Raw genomic sequence first — 14,405 nt, forward strand, 5'->3', positions numbered from 1 at the left:
TTTCCTCCTCCTCCTCTCCTCCTCTTCCTGTTCTCCCCCACTCCTCCTCCTCTTCTCCTTCTCCTCCTCTCCTCCTCCTTCTCTCCTCCTCCTCTTCTTTTCCTTTCCTCCTCCTCCTCTCCTCCTCTTCCTGTCCTCCTCCTCTCCTCCTCCTCTTCTTCTCCCCTCCCCCTCCTCTCCTCCTCCTCTTCTCCTTTTTCTCCTCCTCTCCTCCTCTTCCTCTTCCCCCCTCCTCCTCACCTCTTCCTCTCCTCCTCCTTCTTATTCTTCTTGCTTCCTCTTTTCTCCTTTGGTGCTAGTGGAGATTGGATGTAGAGTATTACACAGGTCAGGCATGTTCTCTATCACTGCACTGCATCTCCAGCCCTCCTTGATCCTTCCTCTCAATGGAAGTAAAACATTAGATTTTAACCATTGCTTTAAAAAAATCTTCACAGAACATTGAGAAGTGACAAGATTGGTTCTGAAGATAGTGAGACACATGTTGACAAACAAAAATAAGCCCAATACCAGTAACAAAGGAGACCAATAAACCAAGAAATTAAAACCTAATTCCATAACACAGTGGATTTAAAAATACATTAAATTAATATCACTTTTTTAGAACAGTTATACTTGGTTTCTGTTAAGTCATTCGTATAATAGTCATGATTGGTACATGAATGTGACCCAAGGTCTTCTAATTATTTTGTTTATTTATTTTTCTTGAACTTATGGGGTAAGGGTAAAGGCACAAGGAATGATGATGAGATATTTTAAAAGTCTTTTAAATCTTGCTTGAAAAATTTATGATACAGTAGATACCATTACTCTGTAAACACAGTCCATCTACTGAAATAGGCACTGCCATGAACTTTAATTTCTCCATAGGGATTTCTTAAGGGAGCATTCTGTGAGAGGTCAAACTAAAAATACACATGGTTCCTTAAAAAATAAGTAATATACTTAGAAACTATAAAACTAAAACCATGTGTATTAAATAACCATCTAGTTTATATTTATTTTTCCACTTTGGCAAACAGTGTATGCATTATAACAGATAATAAAATATACAGTGCTCACCACAATTAACAGTGGCACTGACATTCTTTTTTTTTTTTTTTTTTTTTTTGGCAGAATCGGGGATTGAACTCAGGCCCTTGTGCTTGCCAGAGAAGCACTTATTCCACTGAGCCACCTCCCCAGCCACAGCTGACATTCTTTGTGCCTGGATGACCCTGCAAGGCCTCATATAGTCTTGGGAGAGGGCGTCTATGGTTTGTGGTTGATTGATTCATGGTCCAGTGCTGGAATTGAACCTGTGAGTGCTGCACCTGGCCTAGGGCAGGTAGCCTGAACTTAGTATAAGGAAGGGAAGGTTTGTTCTTTGTTTCTGCTCTTGTAGCATTTTTTTTTTTTTTTTTTTTGTAGCACCAGGGATTGAACTCAGACCCTTGCACTTGCTAGGGAAGCACTTATTCCACTGAGCCATCTCCCCAGCCCCCTCTTGTAGCTTTTGCTATCTGCTGCCGCCTTGAAATGTTGGTCTATGCCGCGTCTCCTTGCCTTGGAACCAGCTAATTGTGCATTACTCCACACACTGTGCACTAAATAAACTTTTCCTTTCTTAATTTTGGTCATTGAGTATTTACTGTCAGCAATGAGAGAAAAGTAATGAAGACAAAATTACTGTCTGTACACAATGAAACAATGTCACTTTTTGGACTTTACTAATTATCTCTTTCAAATATTTTGCCTTGTTGCCATGTAAGAAACATTCATTGTATCAAATGCTATGCAATATTCGAAAACTACTAGTTTATAATGTAAAGGAATTTCATTTTGCATTTTATTTTTATTTTTAATTGATATATAAAAATGTAACAACTGTTCACATTTATAGGGAATCATGTAGAGCTCAATACATGCATATTTTATACAGCAGTTAAAACAGGTTCAATATTTATCTCTGCAAGTATTTATTATTTATGATTGAATACTTTCAAAATTCTTCATTCTAGCTATTTGCAATATACAGCATATTGTTGTAATGCATCTTCACCATACCATACAATCATACCTGAGAGATACTTTCTCCTAACTATAATAGGAGTCAAACAATTAGTGAAGAAAAGCCTGGTGAGATAGCTCAATGGACCAGTCTCTCCTTAGGCAAGCTCAGGGACTGGGGTTCAGTCCCCAGCATCACAGGTCTCACTGGCCCCACCCCCAGGTACACTGAGCTGGACACTAAGCCCAGGCGTGGTGGCGCATACCTGTAATTTAAGTGCTGGGGAGGCTAAAAACAAGATGATCACTATAAGTTCAAGCTGTGTAGTAATACCTTGTACCAAATGCATTAAAAAAATTTGTGTAGCAGTCTGGTAATTAGTTCACTGTACGAAGAAAAATATATTGAAGTAATGCAATGGCAAAACCAAAGGCAATAAGTGGACTGAATTTTTAGACATTGAGAAAAGTATTAAAATCTTTCTCTGAATCTGGAAGCTTTTCCTCTGTCTCATCAATTGTTTGTATATTAACTTGCTAATCATTCTCCACTGTGGGTCTATGTAACTTCCTGGACAAACAAGGCAGCACTGTACATTTTGGTTCTTGCCTCCTTTAGCAAGTCTGAAAATAAAAATTCTCTACATCTGCATGACTGTGCCTGTGTAAACTCTTGTGCTACTTTATTCAGTTTTTGTTTGTGGTCATAATTAGGTACAGTGGTGTCTCGGAGCCAGCTTGTCCTTTCTGCTAGGTGATTGCTTACTTTTCTGGGATTTTATTTATTTATTTATTTATTTATTTATTTATTTATTTATTGTGGCTGGCTCAGCCCACCCTGGGGGTGGGGCTGGCTAAGTATGTGGTGCTGGGGATTGAATTGTGGTCCCTGTGCTTGCTTGCCTAAGCAGGCACTTTAGACCCCTGAGTTATCTCACTGGCCATGAAATCACTTTAATAAAATAAAATAAAAATTTGAACCATCTTTTACTTTATTTATCTGGTACAGGGTCTCTCTACCTAGCTTGGACTCATAGTGACTCCTGTCTCAGCCTCCCCAGAACTGAGGTTACAGATGTGTGCCACCACAGCCAGTTTCGGTGACGATGTGCCCTGGGGTTCCGGGGATGGCTCAGCATGAGGTACTGGGTATCGAACCTGGGTCCTTGGTCTTGCCCAGCAGGTTATTAAACCCCCAAGCTATCTCTCTAGCCCAAAATATTTAAATTTTATAAACTTGAAATTACATAAATTACATTTAAGCAAACTTGTTAAATACTCATTTCCCAATTACTTTGTGAGAAGTGTTACCAGTGAGTATCTTTTCCTTCTCCTTTCAGTAGCTATTAACTTATTAACAGTAGCCCAATTTTTCTACAGCTAACTGAATCATAAAGGCTCAAAGGAAGAGTTCACTTTGTAGAGTGAAACCTCTACAACACATTTTCACCACCTTCTTTTTCTCCCTTCCTCTTCCTCTTCCCCTCCTTTATTCTTCCTCCTTTTCTTCCTCCTCTTTGTCCTTATATCCTTGCTCTTCCTTTTCTCTTCCTCGCTGCTCCTCCTTCTCCTGTTCCATCCATTGCACAGTCCATTGTTACTGGGTTCCTCTCAAGTTCCTCTCAAGGAGAAGAAGTCACCATAACACAATTAAACACCTAATATTACCTTCTCAGTCCATCCTCTCACCCGATGATCCTGCTCTCTACCCATAATGCAACTGGACTCAGGAGAGACTGTTCTTGAGCTCCTTGACTACACGTGCTCTATCTGCTTGGGCCTATAATTCCTCTGAGGTAATTTATTAGTGTCAGTGGAAAGTGGAACATTCTTCCTTGACACAGGCCCTTGCGCTTGCCAGGGAAGCGCTTATTCCACTGAGCCATCTCTCCGGCCCCCATACACTCTACTTCTTCATCTTTTTGACTGCAGCATCTCTGTCTCAGTTACTGTTTTCTCATTGCTGGGAAAATATCTGACACTCAAAATGAAGGAAGGAAAGGATTATTTAGCTCACAGTTACTGGAGGTTTCAGTCCATACTCAGCTGGCTCCAAAGCAGAGTGGCACAGGGCACTGAGAAACTTTCAGGTGGCAGCAAAGAGCAAGAGAGCAACAGTGTTACAGAGGAAAATTCTTTCCTCTCTTTACCTGCCCCAGGCTGGGTGCAGTACTCACACCCATAATCCCAGCAATACTCAGACACATAATCCCAGTGGATCATGAGTTAATCACAAACTCTAGGAGTCCCCACCCCATAACTACATGAGGCTTTGGGGAGACATCTAGACACAAACCATAATAATCTCTCTCTCTCTCTCTCTCTCTCTCTCTCTCTCTCTCTCTCTCTCTCTCTCTTCTTTCTTTCTCCCTTTCTTTGTTTTTTGGTTTCACAGACCACTGAATGTGAAACTGTGACTAAGGCATTGTTCCACATCTCAAAGCACTAGCCTCTGTCTATCTGCTTGGCTGTCTATATATCTGCCTTCTTACCTGCCTCTTTTATTTACTTCCAGCTCAGAAAGGCCCCAGAGCTTCAGATTGCTGCATTTCCTTGTTGTATTAGGCATTTTCACTTAGTTTTTATCTTAATTAATTAATTAATTTTGTCTTTCTGAGACAGGGTCTCAGTGTGCTGGTCAGGCTAGACTTGAGCTCACTTTGTTGCCCAGGCTGGTCTGAAACTCACAACAATCCTCTTGCCTCAGCCCCCCCAGTGCTGGGATTACAGGCATGCACCACCACACCAGGGGCCTTTTCACTTGGAAGCTAAGTGTCGAAAGTGTGACATGACTTAAGCTTGAAGCTGAGCCCCGATGCTCCTGCCCACTACCCAGCATTCTGTGAGACCCTGTCACAGCCTTTCCAATTGGAGCAGCACATCTTAATTCTCTTTCACTCCCACCCACTGCCCCTGTGACTCTCTGACCTCATATCCCTATAGTCACCTTACTTATTCTGCTGCTCCCTGAAAACATGTGGCGCTTTCTCTAAACAGAGCTTCTAGGTTTATTTTCCCTGCAGCCTAGAATTTTTAAAATATTCTCATTGAAGTGTAATTTTATTCTTCAAGGATTACTCATGTTAGTGAGAAACTTTCTCTCTAATGCTTTCCCTGATGCCTTTAGACTGAAGTTACCCTCCCTGTATTTTTTCAGTATTCACTAATCCTCTTCTTTGTCTTATTTTATTTTGCTTTTCTGCATTTTCACTATTTTAGGAACTCTAAATGACTTATGTTCTTTATAATTTATCTCCTTGTCTGTAATGAAATTTTCAGAACTTTGTTTTTATTTCTATTGTATTTATTTTATTTTATTGTTTTTAATATCATGCTCCAAAATCTAGAACATCATCTGAGGTGTAGTAGTTGATAAAATAAATATTTGTTCAATAAAAGATGAAATGACAAGGCACAAATGTAGAAATGAAGCAGCAAACTATCTAGTTAGGCTTATTTCAGGATACTTAAAGGAAACTCTTAAGCTTTTCCACATTTGAGGGAAACGACTATGCATACTTAGACACAGGAAGACAGAAATTTCAAGGTTTACTCTGTGATAATTCCAAGTCAAACCAGAAGACTCATGTAATAAGAGTTTGAGGATCTTTCTTCTAATACCAGACCATTAATTCAAGCAAATGGCAAGTTCTGGCAGTCTTGCTCCTCCCCATCCACATTGCCACTGTCTTTTGCTGGAACGCTAGCTTCTATGCTGTGACACTTTGGCCTAATGGACCATGTGTTCATCCTCCGATTCACCCGTCAACACTCTGGCTCTACCCAGGACTCAGTTTTCCTTTTATTCTTACTTCTGTTTATGTTTCTCTAGCTCTGGTAAAGACATTATGAGAGGTACCATCTTGTTCGTCAAATATTTTACATGTGAATAATTGGTTAAGTTGGTTGTCTTTAGATGTACACCCACCACGCTGTCTGTGTCCATGCCACTATTGTCTTATATTATATAATTGTTCCTAAACCCGCCTCTTTAATGGAGACCTTAAAGAGCTGGTATCATCAGTTTCAAAACTTTCTGGGAAAATTATGACATTGAGATGGGTGTACTCAGTCAAATAGGATGATATAAGAAATATCACAACTATATCAAAAGGATCACAACATATGCCTGTACGGTCAGTTGCGAACACATTGGTTGAGTAATTTTTATTTTTATACACTGTTCTAAGCAATACAACATGGTAGAGAAAACAATCAAGCCCACTGAACAGCATAAAGCTGTAATATAAAACAGACAATAAATTAATACTAGAGCTTAAGAGGGAAAATAAAGAAATAAGTAAAGGAAATACAGACAGTAATAAATGTTATGCAAAGAATTAAATTAGATGGCAAGAGCTCCTTTCTTTTGGGAAAGACAGGCCGCTGGGACGGGCATTAGGCTGAAATGATGTGATGAAACTGTAGGAGACACGTGCACCTTGGTACGATAGACTTCCCGATCAGTGTAAGAAGTCTCGCAAATTAAGGAAAGTTGGTGATTACATGGTCATCGCACACTGGGTGAGGTGCAGAGTAGTGTGTTTTGGGATCCAAGACAAACTCTAAAATAAAAATTGTGGATGATGCTCCTAATGGGATTGGCAACTGCAGGAAGCTTTAATGAAGGGGAATAGCACAATGCCACTTACGTTTTTAAAGGCTGCTACGGTTGCGTTTTTGTAGTTAGGCAAGTTTGGGAGATGAGCTGCTCCCTCATAAGCTACTGCAGCCAGACACCAGCCAGATCAGAAACAATGAGGGCCAAGACTAGGAAGGCTCTTCGCAGACAGCCAAAGTGGGAATCGTGCGATGCTTTTAATAGGTGGTCACACAGGACTTGCTGATAGGCTGGCTGCTCATTTCACAGGGAAGAAGGAAAATCAGTGCTAAAACTCAGATCCTCAGAATTTGTCTTGAGCAACTGGATGCTGGGTAATATTATTTGTCAAGTAAAGAAAATTAGAGCAGGAAGCTCGGTTGTGTTTAAACCTTGTTTACTCATTCTCAGAATCTGCTCTAGATTTGTAAGTCGTCTGCTGTACTGCTGTGGTTGAGAAGTTACGATCTTTCTCTCACAGACTCAATTGTAGGCAATTACTAGTTTAAGTTTTGTCTGTCAATAATTTTTGAGTGAGATTTGAAAAGTGAACAGGAAGCAGAAGACATTGTCTGGTGGAAGCTGCAGGCAGCAGGGTGGCAGTGGACATAGTGGATGTGGCATTTTCCCCCACAGCTTATAGATGTCCTCCTGAGATGCACTGGCTTAACTGTGGCAAGGCGCTGAAACCAATAACAGTGGATTCTGTGTTCCTGGCACATCTTAATTTTTCCCTAGGTGGGGCCTCCCTGGTCCAGCCAATAGTTCCATAATTCTGTAGTTCACTCAGTAGTTATTTTCTGAATGAAATGTGTAGAGTTGATAATGTTGGGGCATGAGGGGAAAGAGGGTGAGGGGAGGGAAAGTGAGAAGGAGGAGGGCAAAGAGAAAAATCAAAGCTGGAGATAAGAGAGAGTTTTGGACTCATTTGGACATTCATGCTTAAGTAGTAGTTGTGGAACCTGAGGTCATTTCTTGCAGATAGGATAAATGAGGCATGAGACAATCCTGGAGCTTCAGACCTTCTGAAGTGAAATTAAGAAAAGTTAGAGAAGAGTGCTAAGCTTTAAAGGTCATGAGTTAGAAGAAAATCCGGGTGGATATGGTATTATAAATTCCAAGCAATGTCATTCATCAGGGAGGGAAGTCCTTGAAGATCAGACCAGAAAGGTCTGGGTGGAGAAGAGTTATCTTGAGTGGTGACTGTATTTTGGATTAGAAAAGAACAACGCTGCACTAATTCCTGAAGACCCGAAGGTGAGTTCCAACACGAGACCATTCCTGTAAAGTCAGGGTGCTCTTTTTGGATGCAGCAAAAGAGGTTGAAAAACGAACATTTAAAAAGCAAAAGTGGCCCATGGGAGGTGGCTATGAAAGCTAATTAAATGAACTGTGACTTTTTCCATAAGTAATAAGAGCCATTAGAAGCTTCTAGTTTGTAAAAATTGTAGTGGGGCAGATCTTCCAAAGATTGAGGTGAGACTAGTAATGGGTATTTTATGGGAGACTTAGAATAACATTGATAAAAGAAAAAAAAAAAAGGGAAGCTAGGGAAGGAAATAGATTCTGTTTTTCTGTAGAGGTGAAAATTTAAGACTTAGAATAACAGTTGCTCAATGCAATCAAGAGTGAGTTATTTGTCTGTCTGTCTATCTATCTATCTATCTATCTATCTATCTATCTATCACTTATCTATCATCTGTCTTTTGAGAAAGTGTCCCTGTAGGCTGATCCTGAGTTCTCTCTGTTCCCCAGGCTGGCCCTGACCTTGGGGTGCTTCTCTTGCCTCAGCCTCTGAGTGCTGGGATTACATGTGTGCTTCTGAAACGTTCTGCCCAAGAGTCACTGAATAAAATATTTATTTGAAAAGAAACTGGGTTTTTCTCTTGTTCCCTTATGATTATGAATGTATTTCAAGAATCCATTAGAGTAGAAAGAATAACAGGGCAGGTGCATTTGCTTCTTACAGCCACGTCAACAAAGACCAACACATCAGCTTCCTGGGTAGAAAAGTAAAACCCAGTTACATTGTCTTTTAATCTGTTTCAAGTACACACCTCTGAGAGAAAAAAGTATTTTTTTCAGTTTTTATGTTCTTGATACAGGTTCTCACAATGCACCTCAGACATGAAGAGATCCTCCTGCTTTCAGCCTCCCCAGGACTGGGATTACAGGTGTGTGCCACCACACCTGGGTGCTGGGTCAGCACACCGGGGGGGCGAAAATGCGGGACTGGGGACCAAACGCTGCTTCCTGCACTTATCAAAGCAGGTGCTTAATCCGCTGAGTTATCTCACTGGCCCACTAAGAGAAAACTTTAATAAATAGTTTAACCATAGTGCTGTACTTAGCTTTAAAAATTAATAGCAAACCCTTAATATGACTCAATGTTTAGTCAGAGTTCAAATTTCCCTAATTTCATAGTGCTTTTTGTTGGTGTATTTGAAATAGTATCCAAATTATGCAGACAATTCTCTTTTAAAAATATAAGCATAGAACATGTATATATGATAATAATAAATGAAATACTGTGAACCTCAAATTCCAACTCAAGAACTAATTTTTGAAAAATATTAGTTGCCTATTTTTTTTATCACCATATAAACCCTGAAGTGGACCCAAACTCACCACAATTCTGGCTTTTATGTTAGTCCCTTGCCTTTTTTTTTTCTTTAAATAACCTTACTTGGAAAAAAGCCTTACTACTTATGCTTGTGTTCTTAAGCAATATGTTGTTTAGTTTTGCTTGTTTTGAAGCTTTATGAAAAACATTCTTTATGGAAAAAATATATTTTTCCATTCACTATGTTTCTACTACTTGTCCATATTATTTCATATAGCTGAAGTTAATTCATTTTTACTATTACATAATCTTTCAGAGTGATTATCACTTTATAAACCTTTTCTGTCTGCGAACATTATCTCTATTTCTAGCCTTTCCTGTTATGGACAATTTCTATATCTCCTAAAACACATCTACACAGAATTCTATGGTATAAACTAAGGAATAAAATTATTAGAATATAGAATATTTTCATGTTCAGCTTTAAAATAATGCCAAATTATTTTTCCAAAGTGTTTATGGCCATTAATATTCCCACTGGGAGTTCATTAGAATTCTCACTGTAGCATAACTTTACCAAATTAAGAATTTTCAGAAATCTTGAATATTGTTCATGTAGTTAATAACTCATTATCAAGTGATAGTTTTTACATACATGTATATTTTTTTCTGAGAGCTAGCAAATTTAAACATCTTTTCATATGAATACTTAATGTCAAACTTTCCCTGGGCCATGAAGTAACTAATTGGTTATTTTTGGTATATTTTTTTTGAACTATTTGACTTTGAAAAATTATTAACATGGGAGATGTTACTTTTCTGGAGAGTAAACTTTTATTACTTCCATGACTTGAAATATTTTCTACTAGGTTATACCTTCTATTTTCATTTCCTCTTTAGTAATGCTCTATGTGGTTTGTGTCTAGGTGGCCCCAGAATGCCTTATGCAATCATGACGCGGCTTCTAGCGCTTATGATTGATTTATGGTCCAATGCTGGGGTTGTGGGTCGGATTACTACACCCACCGAGCCCTAGAGAGGGTAACCTTCGAACAATCTAAAGAGGGAAAGAGGCCAGCTCTCTGCTGCTGCTCCTCCCCTTTGGCTCTTGTTGTTTTTGCTGTCTTCTGCCTCCAAGACCAGCTGCCACCTGTCACGTGCCACTCTGCCTTGGATCCCAGCGATTACAGACTGAAACCTCCTCCCCAAATTGTGAGCATAATAAACCTTTCCCTCCATAATTTTGGACCTTGGATATTTTGTCTCAGCAATTAGAGAACAGTAACCAAGACACACTTAATGAACAGAAGTTCTTAATCTAATACAATCAAAAGAAAAAAAATGCTAGTGAGGTTAGTGCTGCTGCAACAACAAAGAATGTATTCTTTTAGTATTAATTATTACGGAGTCTTGGTCAGAAATTTCTTACATTCATAAAACCCATACTTCCTTATAGGAACTGTACAGTTTGACCTTTCCCATTTGATTTCTGTTTCACCTAAGTTTTGTTTGGGTTACTCTGGAATAAGTAAGAAGTTTTTTAATGTAATATATATTATAAAAATATCTAATAATAGTAAAATGTGTGAAGTAGAACAGACTCCTTGGGACACAGTTTTGGTAAGAGATGAATTTTGGGCACAGATCTTGTGAAGGGTGGCAGCAGTTGGGGGGCAGAACACGACCTGAAGTGGTGATGGCATTACATCAGTGTGCTCAGTTGCTTCAGAAAAGAGACTGGAGTGTAGGATGCCATTCAGAGTACAGAAGCGCACTTCCCCATGGCTTTTCATTCTTTTCTGTGCTTTCAGTTATCCATGGCCACCTGCAGTCTGAAAATATTAAATGTAAAATTCCGAGAATAAACCATTCATAAATTTTAGATTGAAGGCTGTTTTGAACAACGTGATGAAATGTCATGCCATCCACCTCCTTCTTGCCCAGGATGTGAATGAGCCCTTTGTCTGGCACATCCACTTTCTATACACTGCCTGGACCTTAGTCACAGAATGACCATCTGGGTTATCAAACTGACTACATGTCTAAGGGCATTGTTCAAGGAACACTTAAAAATAACTAGTAATGGCCTCAAAGTGCGAGGGTATTGATACAAAGGGGGCACCAGGACCTAAAAGATGGAAGCACCGATTTATTTTGGTACTATATACCAGAGCAATTAGAAAAACATAGTGCTGTGCATGTAGGGTATGGTGCTGTCAGAGATTTTAGGCATCCATGTGTAGTGGCATAGATAGTGGCCACAAATTGCCAAATGAGACAGGTGTCCCTCCCTCAACTTGTCATCGGGGCAGACTGCTATGGTCTGTTACTCCCAACATACTCCTTGGACCAAAGGCAATTTCTAGAGAGGGCTTGTGGTCTGGACCCTTAATTGATAAGATTCTTGGCAGTTGAGGCAATAGTTTCTCTGAAGAGCAACTTGAGCAGTACATGGGTCTACTACCAAGGACCTGTGTACAAAGCAAGCTGAGACAATTATGCTCCTCACTGTACCTCCAGTAACAATAGTGTCAGGAGCATCGTAAGTATCAGAAAAAAATATCTGCTGAGAGAATATCACGAAGTAGACACAATGGAAACATGTCTGTGTCCTCCTTGAACTGCGTTGACCCATGTATGAAATCTCTCTACACATTTCATTGACTACGTTGTGTAGAAATTTATGTGTTGATCATCTTAACTAGTAAGTGTACTCCATGGAACTCTGGCTTCCAGTGATACCAGTTCAAGTTGAACTACGGGAGCTTAGACAACAAAAGGGATTTGTTTTCTTTTTTAAAAAAAATTAGTTTATTACTCCATGTGTGAATACATAATGTTCACATTCCTGGTGGGAAGGTGGTACTCACACAATGCATCGCAAGTCCTCCATGCCCTCTTGCTTCTCTCTCGCCCACTTCACCCATCCCTTAACCCCTTCCTTTTTTATCATAAATGTTTGCAGGACAAAACACTTGCCTTCTTTCTGTGGAGTTGGTGCATGAACAGGGCATGTTGTTCTCACCCTGAATTCCTTTCTTCTGGCCTCTCTCCCTTTATCTCTTTGACTCCTTTCCTGTTGAGGATGACCTAGCTCATTCTTTTTTTTTTTTTTTTTTTTTTTTTCTTTTTTGTGGCCATCTCGGTTGGCTCAGCATGTGGTGCCAGGGATCAAACCACGGTCCCTGTGCTTTGCCTAACCTTTCCTAGGCAGGTGCTTTAGACCACTGAGCTATGGTGCTGGCACCCTACTTCTTATTATCCAGTTTTTATTTGTTCTTCAATTTTACTCTGTTGAAACAATGAGATATTTAAGCTTGTGAATCTGATTTATTTTTGTTTATAATAAAATAGAAATCCATTCAACATCAAGTATGGGTAGTTCTAAGGGCTCAGTGGAGTTTTGCTACTTTAATCTACTAGTCTTCTTTCTTTACATTGAGTTTTTTCTTACTCAGGCTTTCCCTGTACAGACAAACAAAATCAAATCAAAACAAAACAAGACAAAGCAAAACAAAACAGGACCATCAGCAGCTCTGACTTTTATGGAAATTGCATAAAAATTCAGCTTCCCCCGTAAGAACCTTAAAGAAGGTCTAAGGTAAGCGAGACTTGAATTGATGTTGCTCACATCACGTGGCCAGCGCTGGTTCTTCACTGTGCCTGGCTGGACAGAGTGCTGCGGTGCACAGTGGGGGAGCCTCTTGTCTCCTTGCGGGACTCACGGACCAGCATCCACCGCACGGCAGCCTCGCAGAGCGAGCTTCACCGTTTCCAGGTCAGGATGTCTCTTAGCTCGAACAGCGCACTGTCTACCTATGCCAGGCACGTGGACTAAGTGTTGTATGTAACCCGCACCAACCATTGGGACCGGTAGGATCATAAGAAAGAGAGAAGTTTCCTTAAAGTCCTTGGATGAAAACATACGTATGTATTTAGAATACACACAATGTTTTTAAATATGTCTATCTATTCTAAATACTTACGTATGTTTTCATCCAAGTATTTTCAAATATAAAGCACTGTCTCAGACAAGTGAATTGTTCCATATACATTAATTAGCATGGCTGAAAGGAATTTCTGATAAGGGACTATTTAGAGATGAACCAAGCTAAATGATAATCAGCTCAATAATAATCAATTATTTTGTTTCGTTCAAAAGGAAAAGGCTTCTATATAAATATTTGTGGACCTGCATCTACTGAGATTTACATTTTTGAAATAATTTGTGTTATACAGGAAACAAATCCTTCTTGCAGAAAGAAAATAGACAGCATGCTTTCGTGGCATTTAAAAACTGTTACACTTTTTCAAAATACATTATTGTGCCTCTTCCAAAATATGCTTGTAACTAAAAAAATTATGTACCTGCTACAGAAATATATTAGTTGCATGTACAGTAACATATTTTGTCCCTTATTTGTTACTTGAGCTGGGTGTGTATTTGTTACTTATTTATTTGAACACATTGAAAAACAAACATAATAAAGATATCTTTAATTACAAATGAAGGTCTTCCTGGAAGCGTTATCATATCAAAAAACTGGAGTGAGTGAGTTGTACCAGTTTGGAAGTATTTAGGTCTATAGAACAATCTAGAAAGACAGATCCATTAGGCAATATGTATTTCTATGCAGAGTCCATAGTAACAAAAGCCCAAAGGAACATGTGTGGGGCTCCTCACACAAAAGTGACACAAGTGCAATTTTTTTTCAAAAGGTTTTCTATGCATTTCTTTACTCCATATCAGCAATATTTCTTGTTTTTAAGTCAATTTTTGACAAAATATTAATATTTTTCAGATAATTGTTCATCCTGCACTCGTACATCAGGCCTCCCATGGCTTCCACTGAATTGACTTATTTTAGCCTTTTTAATTCTTTTTTTATTTTTTTTATTTTTAGGGAAGGGTCTACAGGGAGTTCAGGGTCTCACTACTAGATCAGACTTGAAGTGATTCTCCTGTGTACAGCCTCCCAAGTGCTGGGACTACAGGTGCCCGCCACCATGCCCAGTCTCAATTGCTGGCTCAGCTCGCCCCCGGGGCGGGGCTGGCATGGTAGGCCTGGGGATCGAACCCCTGTCCCTGAGCCTGGTTGCAAGCACTTTAATCCACTGAGCTATTTCGTCAGCTGTATTTTTGCCTTACATTAAGCAGGTTAGAGGCCTTTTCCTTTTTAACAAAGCAATATAATTATTATTCAGTTGATTATCATCTAGCTTGGTTCATCTCGAAATATTCCCCTATCAGGA

The sequence above is a fragment of the Octodon degus genome, unplaced genomic scaffold (genome assembly GCF_000260255.1).
Source record: "Octodon degus isolate 3935 unplaced genomic scaffold, OctDeg1.0 scaffold00015, whole genome shotgun sequence".
Classification (NCBI taxonomy): domain Eukaryota; kingdom Metazoa; phylum Chordata; class Mammalia; order Rodentia; family Octodontidae; genus Octodon; species Octodon degus.